Genomic DNA, 10,916 nt, shown 5'->3' with positions numbered 1-10,916 from the left:
CAGTTCAAGTCCCGGATGCTCCGCTTCCGACCCAGCTCTCTGCTGTGGCCTGGGAAAGCAGTGGAAGATGGCCCAAGTGCTTGGACCTGTGTACCTGCATGGGAAGACCCAGAGGAAGCTCTTGGTTCCTGGCTTTGGATCGGCACAGCTCAGGCCATTGCAGCCAGTTGGAGAGTGAACCAGTGGATGGGAGACCTCTCTCTTTCTCTTTGCCTCTCTTTCTCTGTGTGTGTAACTCTGGCTTTCAGGTAAATAAATAAATCTTTTTTAAAAAAATAGGGTGAATCCGGGGGTGGATTGCATTGCTCCAAGTGCAGCTGCTCTGAGCCTGCTTGCTCTGGTTTGGGGCACAAAGGTCGGGGCTCCCTCCACCCACCCAGCAGGGAGCCAGAGCCAGGAGGACAGGTGTTGTCCTGGGGCCAGCCTCAGATGAGTGAGGTCACTCACGTCTCCATTCAGCATCATCATCTTGTGGGTGCTGGGCACTGAGACTCAGCCTTGAGAGAACACAGATCGTGGTGGAGAGAAAGCAAACACGGAGCAGCTGCACCAGTGAGAACCTGTGCGTGAGCCATGAAACAGACCCGCTGCTGTCCAGGCAGATGAACCCACTACCATGGCTCCCATCCTGCTTTTTGCATTACGGTAAAAACAGACATGAAATTTACCTTCCACCACTTTTAAGTAGCGTTAGGTCCATCTGCAATGCTGTGAGCCTCCCTACCATCTGTGTCCAAAGCTCTAAACCCATGGAATGTGACCGCTGTGTCCTCCCCTCCCCCAGCCCCCGGAGATCCCTGCTTCATTTTCTGTTTGGTGAATCTTCCTATTCTAGCTTACGTCATTGTCCTCGTCCATTCTGCGCTGCTATAACAGACTACCACAGACTGCATAATTCACAAAGAACAGGTGTTTGTCTGGCTTGTGCTTCTGGAAGATGGGCGGCTACAGTGGAAGTCAGGACAGCAAGAGGAAGTGGGAGAGATGGAGGGCGAGCCCAGCTCACCATTGCAACAGAGAAGCAACATTAATCCAGCTTTAAAAATGCACTTACTGAATTATTCAAGGCAGAGAAGACTCGAGACAGACTAAAGAGAGAGGTCTTCCATCCATTTGTTCACTCCCCAAATGGAGCCAGGAATTCCATGCAGGTCTCCCACGGAGACAGAGGTACAAGCACTTGAACCATCTTCCACTGCTTTCCCAGGTGTATTAGCAGGGAGCTGGATCAGAAGTGGAGCAGCCGGGACTTGAACCAGCACTCTGGCATGGGATGCCAGTGTCACAAGAAGTGGCTTAACCCACTGCACCACAACACTGGCCCCCATTAATCCATCTACAAAGGCAGAGTCCTCGTGACCCCATCACCCCCTTAAAGACCCTCACCTTTGAACACTCTTGCACTGGGGATTCCATGTCTAGCAAGTAACCCTTGGGGTGCACATCCATATCACAGCACTCACATAAGGGGACTCTCACCGTGTTTGTCTCTTCCCGCCTGATCTATTTCCTGTAGCTTCACTGGCAAGTGGACGTACCAGACCCCATGCTACTTCCGTGTTTATCCGTTCGGGGAGCTGCCGCATTGCTGTCCATAGTGCTGGCACCACGGAGGCATAAGGATTCCAATTTTCCTCCCCATCCTCGCTCACTCTGGAGATTTTCTATTTTTCTGACAGTAGCCTTGCTGATGGGCATGAGGCTCTGTTTTGCTCTCTGTTATGCAATTACAATGAAATGTTGCCTGATGGCCTCTTGCATACACACCACTGCCTACCAACTTATCTCTATACTTTATTTGTTTCTATAGAGGGTTGGGGACACCAACCTAGCTACTTTAGACTTCCTGGACTGTCCCCAGGCCTCTTTCCTAAGACATAGAGCTGGGGGACACAGGTTGGCAGCCTGTCTAGAAAGCTTGATAATGGTCACTCTCTTGGGCATCTAAGATTCAGTCCCAGCCCTGTGCTAACCCCAATCCTTCTTCCCCATCTGCCAATCCTGTGCACCCCTGGGAGAGAAGCCCAAGACAGTGCCAGAGAGGACAGAACAGCCAAGGGCAACTCACCCAGGCTTCACACTCACCCATCTGGACCATGGTTCATCTTCAGAATGGTTAAACCCAACAGAGCAGATGAAGAACCAGGAAAATAATACACTCGCCCTGGGCAGACTCAGCTGCTCTGCCTCGAGCTGCTCCTCCACATATTTTAGCCTCAGACAATTGAGTTACCAGAGTCTCGGAGCACGACATTTTCACATGCATAATTGATATCTCAAAGACCAAGCGAGCACCACACAGCGGTCAGCACTACAAATATGAATCCAAGCTCGTTGCTTCATTGACATTCCACGGTGTGAAGATAATAAGCCAGAAAGTGTTTCGCCAGGTTGATGGGTTACACACTGAAATCTTGAATGCTAAGGGAGAGTCCTCTTCAAGACCTCAGCAAAGGCTAAGACTTCCTGGGGAAAGACATCAGCAGTTTTGCTAATGGGTCACTTCCCCTGCTCACCCCTGCTATCTCACTGCATCAGCGCTGGGAGGGTGTTTGTGTTCCTCCTCAAACAGATTCCATCACGTAGAACCAGGGGTCTGATCGAAGGTCAGCAGCCCCAAACCTGTCACTCTTGGGCCCCCAAGAGGTGTATTAACACCTGCCATTGGCACCTGCCGTTTCTCAAATGGGTGACTTTATTGAGATCATCATTGACAGGTCTGCTCAAAGAAACTGACATTTGAGTCTCGGCTTGATTTTTCCTGGCAAAAACAAGATATTGATGTGCCTTGGAAGAAGTCTCCCAGCCAGACCCCAGGAGCACACACTCTGCTTACCCAAGCACGTGCACTTGTACCCCCAAGCTCCTATGTTGAGAGAAATGGAGTAAACCCTGGGGAGGGCTCAGCCAGGTTGAGTGGCAGCTCCACTCTGTCACCATAGGTCCCTGACAATGCCCAGGGCACCAAGACAAAGGGAGGCTCTGAGAAAACTGATGCTGAGTCCCATGGGCCCAGGTGACGCTAGGGCTGTCACCCAGCACAGGCAGTGCCTCAGGATAGGAGGAGACAGCAGGACAAACACCACACATTGGCCCACAACGTCCTGTACAATGATGGATGGGCCTGGGCTGGGATGCAGCTCTTCAACAGACAAGTGGGAGAGGACTGGAATCCCCCTACCAAACCCATTCCCCCATCCATGACTTTGTTTTCTGCGGTTTCAGTTCCATATGTGCAGCCACAGATCAAAACTACCAAATGGAAAATTCCAGAAACAAGCAGATTTCAATCACGCTCTGTGCTGAGTACTGCAGGAGTCCCGCTCTGTCCCACCTGGGACGTGCATCGTCCCTTTGTCCTGCGTATCCACGCTGTATGCACTACCTGCCCGGTAGTGGCTCGGTAGCTCTCATGGTCACCAGAATGATTGACATAAAACCACGGCACTTGTATTCAGATAGTGCGTATGTTACTTAATAGGAGCCCAGAGCCCACTGCTGGCAACTTCACGACAGTGTGTTATAACTGCTCTGTGTTACTACTAGTTGTTCTGACCTTTCATTTGCCCAACATATACACTATGCTTTGTTCTGGGTGTGTCTGCACAAGGGAATACGCCATGCTCCCAGGGTTTGGCACTATGCAAGAGTTCGGCAGGCATGCACTGGGCATGGCAACATTAAATATTTGGAGCACAGGGGCGAGCAGCTTAGGCAAGGGCTGCCTCTAAAGAATGTGGGGCCCCTGAAGTAGATGCGAGTTGGCACAGCTCATTCTTTCTTTTTGTCTCTCCACTGGAAAGGTCTGGATGTAGAGGGGCAGTCAGACCAGGGGTTCTCAGCAGGACTTGGCGTGCACACTGGAGTCACCAGGGAAGCCCAAAGCAGGGCCTGAGCCTGGGGCCACCCCCAGGCTGACTTGGTCCGAGGCCTAACCTGAGCGGGTGTGGGTGTTGGAATGGCCCCCAGGCATTTCCCAGGTGATGCCTAGGGGCGGGCAAGCAGGAGCCCCGGTGTCTCAGTAAGGTGGAGGGACCCTAGCGCCTGGTGTTGCTAACCCCACAGCCTCCCGCCTGCCCCACACCAGGCTCCAAGGCCAGCTCTCTGGCTGCAGGGACCCCCTCCCCGCTACATACAGAGCCCCAGAGCCCCTGCAGTGCTGTCTGGAAGCTCCTGCCCCGCCCTCCCCCTTTCTGTATCCTCACCCGGAGCCTCAGCCCCGTGGATTCCCAGGGGTTCCTGCTGGAGGCTTTTCAGCGGCTCCTGGTTGATTTCCTGGGTCATGTTATCTGGCAGGGCATCAGCAGCAGCCTGACTTTGCAGGAAATTGAGGCCTCAGGCCTCCAGGGATGCCCCAGAGTGGCTGGGAGGCTCTGGGAGCCCAGGAAGGGCTCCTTGGCTGCTCTGGCCGGGCCAAAACCAGGGAGCAGCGCTGGCTCTGGGGTCTCATCAAGGCCACCTGGAGGGTCAGGGGCCTGTCCCAGAGCTTCGAATTCGGCCAGCGGCGGGGGGGGCAAGGAATGTGTGTCAGCAAGGCCCGGGAGGAGGCTGGTGTTGGCGGTTCTGAGAGCAGCCTCTGAGATCCGCTGCTCTGCAGGCTAAAAAGCCTCTTGGGTTCCCAGCCCTGACCTTCACCCCGGGAGGCCGAGTGTGCAGCCGGTGAATGCTGTACTGCCAGTCAAGATCGCTGATTGCTGACCGGAGGCTTTTTAGTTCCCCCCAAAAGCAAAGGTCCATGTCTTTTCCTGGCACTTGGACCCCTGCCACCTCCATGGAGACCCAGCTGGAGTTCCAGGCTCCTGGTATTGTCCTACTCCAGCCCCAGCCATGGCAGCCATTTGAAGAGTGAACCAGTAGATGGGTTCTGTCTCCTCTCTCTCTCTCTCTCTCTCTCTCTCTCCCCCTCCCTTTTCTCTCTATCACTCTGCCTTTGAAATAAATAAACGAACCTTAAAACATTGCTCCCACCTCCTTGCAAACTTGAAGAATCCCAAGTCAAACCACCCCGAGCCAGAGACCAGCTTTCAAGCCTCCCCTCATTCTTAGCTCCAAGCCTGATCTTCCCTCCGTGGTCCACGGTCAGCCCTTAGACCTGAGCTCAGGGTGCAGTGCTCACTGCTCTCAGCAACTCTTGGCTGTAGGCAAGGCCGTGGAGCCCCTGCATGCTGCAGAATCAGCTCCCGCTCTCGCAGGCATCCACCTGCACCTGCGGCCCCACCTGCTCTCATCTGTGTCCGTGGAAGGAACACCATTACAGCCCACTCCATTTTGGTGGGGCGGAGCCATACATTACCACTCAGCAGCCGCAGCACTGGGGAGTCTGGGCTTTTTCAAAGAGAAGCCTGTTGTTTAGTTATGCCAAGGAAACACATGTTTTTCTGGGGTATAAAGATGAGCAATTTGGAGATGCTGAGCGCATGAAGAGAACCGAGTGGCTAAAACCCGATTTTATTTTTTAAAAGATTTATTTATTTATTTTGAAAGCATGAGAGAGAGAGAGAGAGAGAGAGAGAGAATCCTTCCATCTACTGATGCACTCCCTAGATGGCCACAACAGAAGCCAGGAGCCAGGAGCTTCATCCAAGTCCCACACAGGTGCAGGAACCCAAGTACTTGGGCCATCTTCCACTGCTTTCCCAGGTGCATTAGCAGGGAGCTGGATGGGAAGTGGAGCAGTGGGGACACGAATTGGTGCCCATATGGGATGCCTGTGTTGCAGGCGGTAACTTTACCTGCTATGCCACAACTCCAGGCCCAGCCTGACCTTAGCACTTAGGGCTGTTTCAAGTGATTTTGGTTGACTTAACAAAATTTACCAACAGGGCATCTTTTGAGAGTGAATTAAATCAAAAATACCAAGATGATTTGGAGTCATTGCCATAGAAAGAGTAGCTCCTCCCTCCTGATGTCACCCCAGCCCTTGCAATCCAGGCCAGAGAGGTAGGTGGGCATTTTCCAGCAGCTCTACCAGGCTGGAGGGAGGGTCCTGTGCTCGAGACCCCTGCCCCTGAGCTGAATATTCAGCCCCAGGGAAGGGCAGCACTGTGCAAGGGGACTCGCCCATGACTAAAATCCCTCCCTGGAGGGTCAGGAATGTGAGCTCCTGAGTGCTACAGACCCAGGCACGTACTCAGTCTCCCTGCGTCCCCGGGGAAGACACCACTTTCCAGAAATCTGCCTTTATCCAGGGGGCCAGGCTCAGGGCATGTTTAAATCACCCCGACAGCTCCTCCCTGGAGACAGGGCTGCCCTGGGAAGAGGCATGGCCAGCTGTCCAGGGAGCCTGGCCCGGCACAGAGGTGATCCCTTGCCGACCCCCGCCTGGCCTCACGACCCCTGACCCTGTCCATCTTCTCTTTCACAGTGGGGCTCCACTGGAATGGAGTTCACTGGGATAAAGACCTCAGCATCAGCACCCTACATGCCTCTTTGCTGGCTCCGGCCTGGCCCAGCCCTGGCTGTTGTGGTTATTTGGAGAGTGAGTCTGCAGATGGAGGAGCTCTGTGTGTGTGTGTGTGTGCAACTCTGCCTTTCAAATAAATAAATAACTATTTAAAAATAAATAAATCAATGCCCAAAATCCATGGCTGCCCAAGCCCATGCTGACCTCTAACCCCAGTTGGAATTTGCTCCCAGATAACCTGGCAACAAGACCACCCCACCATCCTCCGAGCTGGAAGCAGGGTGCTGAGTAAGAGCTGCAGAGCCCCATATCAGAACTGCAGAGGGTGGTCCCTCCCTTGCCCCCCTTCAGGAACAGGTACCCACCCCGCCCCACACAGACCTACACCCAGTGGGTGCCAGGCAGCTCAAAAGGCCTCAGAGGCCAAAGACTGAGTGTCAGTGCAACAGTCGGCGAAGCCCTCCACAACGCCATCCACGGCCCTCCTGCTGTGGAGACCCACGCCCTGCACAGACCCTGGATGCAGCCCACATTATGGGAGGACCTGTGCACGACCCCTAACTCGGAGAAGGAGGTGGAGACGAGAGCCAGAGGGGAGTCTGCTGCACCCCATCCCACCACTGGGCTTTACACTTGACCTGAACATTGGCTAAAGGGACCCCAAGGAACGGAAAAGTAAACACAAGGGACCCTGGACAAGCCTCCGCCATTCATTTCGGACATCGGCCATCCCTGAATCCAGGACTCCGGCCAGCTGGCAGGAGACACCACCACTAATTCAGAGAATTCAGATACGGGCAGTCTGTGACTCCAGGGCGGGTTGACTTTCTCGATCGTTCTGTTTTGCACTTGCCATACAATAGTCCATCAATCACACGAGACGTGCAAAGCTTTGTTATAAAATGGGCTTCGTGCAAGGGTTTTGAACACGATTAACGTAGGCGATCAGCAGCTTAACTGTATTAAATGCCTTTTCAGCTCAGGCTATTTCCAGCTTCTGGTGAGCTGATGGAGAGATAACCCCATGGCCAGCAGAAGTGCGTCTATAGCGTGGGATGCTGGGGGCTGCAGGAGAGAGAATTAGGTCTGACTGTGGAGGTCAAGCTGAGGAGATGACAGTGAATATTGAAGAAGAAAGCAAGACCTCCCGGAGGGGACTGCAGCGGGGGCGGGGGGTGGGGGGCATGGAGCCTGTATCTGGTGAGGCTGCGCCCCAATAGACTGCAGAGGGAGGGCACACAGGATGGAGAGGTGGCCTGGGAGTCTGACTTCACTCCGAAGTTACTCTTTAGGCAATGGGAAATCCTGAGACTGCCAAGCAGGGCTGTAACTTCCGAAGGTCGCCACATCCAAAGACAAGGCAAAGAGCCTGCATTGCGGCTCAGCTGGTTAAGCCCCAGCATCCCGTTGGAGCACTGATTCGAGTCCCGGCTGCTCCACTTCCAACCCAGCTCCCTGCTAATGCATCTGGGAAAGTAACAGAAGGTGGCCCAAGTGAGTGGGCTGTTGCCACCCCCCTGGGAGACCTGAATGGAGTTCCTGGCTCCTGCCTTCAGCCTGGCCCAGCCCCAATGATGGTGGCCATCTGGGGAGTGAGCCAGCAGGTGGAAGATCTCTTCCCCTCCCTGTCTCTTCCTCTTGCTGTCATCACTCTGTCTTTCAAATAAATAAATCTGAAAGAGAGAGATAGAGAGAAAGAGAGAGAGAGAGAGAGAGAGAGAGAGAGAGAGAGAGAGAGAGAGCTAACTCTGATTGGAGACGCATTGCACTGGCCACACAGGAGACCAACAGGGAAGTGCATGTTTGGATTCATAGCTGAGGAGAGGAGGGTGGGGCTGGATCCCGGCTGAGAATCAGCCTCATGTTTACAAAGCCCAAGTCACAGAATCCGAGAGAAAGTGAAGAGCGGATGAGAGGAAGGAGAGCAATAATTGATGCATTTGCTAAGTGCCACTGAGTTCTAGATGACCCTAAAAACTAGCAACTTGAGATAAGCTACATTTGCTACCTTCGACTTTCTGAGGGGCAGGTCTGGGAGCAGCTTATCCCAGAGTTTTGTCTCAGGGGCTCTCAGGAGGTTGTACCCATGTGGTCAGCCCGGGCTGGAGTCTTCCCAAGGATCAAGTAGGACCTGGGCATCAGCCACTCACAGTCTGGGCCTCTTTGTGGGGCTCCCCAGGGCTCTGCAACCGGCCTCCCACTGAGTCTCACGCTCCACACGGCCAAGGCACTATCTTTCATAACCTAATATCAGGACCCACATGCTGCTGCTTCTGCCGTCCTCGGCCATGGAGAGAGGGGACCATGTAACGGTGTGACCAGCAGAACAGGTCTTTAGAACCATCTGGATGCTGCCAAGCTCAAGTCACCACCATGACAAAGAAAACAGACTCTATAGGAAATCGCAAATCCTACTGTGTGGGGGCCGATTGCCGAAGCATAGCACCATGAGGGAGGAGTCCCTGAAGGCAGGGCTGGTTCCAACTACTGGAAAACTCCAAGAAAGGAAGTGAATGAGAACTGAAGCGAAGCCGCCAGAGCTTCCCATGAGACTGGCACGGCCGGCCGCAAGGATGTGGGCCTAGGCAGAAGCCACATCTCAGCAGGTGGACGAGTGCACGGAGAACGGAGGTGGGGTGGCAGGGAGCTGGGAGTATGAACTGATTCCTGCAGTCTCAGTGGTACAGAGAGGAGGGATCACTTGGGTTTTCTGGAGGTGGGGGGAGTGGCGCTGGACACAAAAGCTTGACTGTGGCTGGAGATGACTGGGGGGAAGAGGTGGAGGGGGGACTGTGAGGGATGCCGCGGTACAGAGATTATAGCCAAGGTTCCAGACGTCCGAGAGCAGTGATTGAAAGCACAAAGAGGGAAAGCTAGAAGCTCTTCCTCCAACAGAGCAACAGGTGCGGGTGTGGGTGCAGGTGCGGGTGCAGGTGCAGCCAGGAGGGATACGAGGGGTCGGACAGGTGCCATCCTGAAGTCCTATGTCCTTCGGTTGGTGCTAGAACGAGGTGGCAGAGGCTTGGGAGCGGTTCTGAGGAGGTCAAAGACCAAGATCGGCTGTGTCCCCAGGGACAGCGCTTGCTTTGAGTTATGCCCATGACCATGACAGTTCTGTGTACACTGCCTCACCCCCAACGGCTGAAGCTCAGCGTTTGCCCACATTTCATCCTCTCCTGACTTTGCAGTCTCCCCAGAGCCGACCCAGGCATCTGGAATGTTTGCACAACCATCAGTGGAGCGCAATTTATGTCCACCCCACACGGCCAGGGTTGTCTGCAAATCAGCCCTGCATGGTAGCAAACAGAAGCACGAGGGGCGCGTTCCCTCCCCTTCAGAGAAGGTGGGAGCCCTCTCTGAGCCAGGAGCATTGAGGACACCCATGTGGGTTTCCTCTCAACGTCCTGGGGCCGTGGGTAGAGTCAGCCATGTGCTGGAGACCTCCAGCAAACAGCAGAGAGGCCCATGCTGGAGGCCTGGTTTGGCACACTGATCCCTCGTGTCTTTTCTGTGTGGACTGGAGAGAGTACACCTAACCTTGCTTGCCTCTGCTTCCTTGTCCATAAAACGAACACGCTGGGAAGAATAGGCCACAGGGCCTGGCGCTCAGTGCTTCTTGCCCAACACCAACTGTTCTGACAGTCACCGACATCATCACTCGTTTCCACAAGCCCTGGTATGGGACGGGCCATTGCCAAGTGGCTTGGATTCCCGCAGGTTTTCTGGTTTGCAAATTGGTAAAATAGCGTTCTGGACAAACCCCATCATCCCCCTTAAAAAACAGAGACTCCCTTAACCTGGCTCTCTGTGAGGTCATGGGAGGGCTGGGCTGAGCCCCGGCTTTGGGAATTGACTCAACCATTGGAATCCTGTTATAGCAAACCCTTTGCAAGGGTTGGCCGCAGGCCGGGTGCTCTGCTTTGTTCCCGGATAGTATCAGCTTCCATTTCCTGACACGTGGTGCTCTCAGCAGGTGCTTTGAGGCAACGCATCTGACCCAGGAAGGCACCTGCCCAGCCCCACTGCAGAGACAGGAACATGAGGGCAGAGAGGGGAGGGATTGTCCCAGGGCACACAGCTACTCACTGCAGGGCTGAACTCGGCACCTATCCTCCTGCACCCCCACTGTTCCTCGGCCTGGCCAGGTATCCAGGGGCTGGGGGCAGCTGAGCAGACGGGACCCGGGCAAGGCAGGCAACCCCAGCTCTCTTCCTCCATAGTCCAGAGGCCCAGCAGTAGCTGTCTTCTGGAAGTATTCGCATGGGTTCTTTCTGGAGTTGTAGACCTACTGTGTGTCAGGGCCTGAGAAGCACCTGGGGACTTCTCTCCCCAGCATGCACAGGTCCCAGGAAGCTCCTTACCTCCCACAAGGGCCCACGCCAGCCCCGGGCCCCCATGGCTACAACACCTTCCCCTTCTTTGAGTACAAAGCTTCCTCCCATAGCTTCCACTCCAGCACAGGGCTAGCTGAGGGTAATTCCATCCACGGGACTCCTTAGGAGGAAATCCAGTT

This window comes from Lepus europaeus, chromosome 17, assembly GCF_033115175.1.
Source record: "Lepus europaeus isolate LE1 chromosome 17, mLepTim1.pri, whole genome shotgun sequence".
NCBI classification, from domain to species: Eukaryota; Metazoa; Chordata; class Mammalia; order Lagomorpha; family Leporidae; genus Lepus; species Lepus europaeus.
This window is presented reverse-complemented; position numbering follows the sequence as displayed.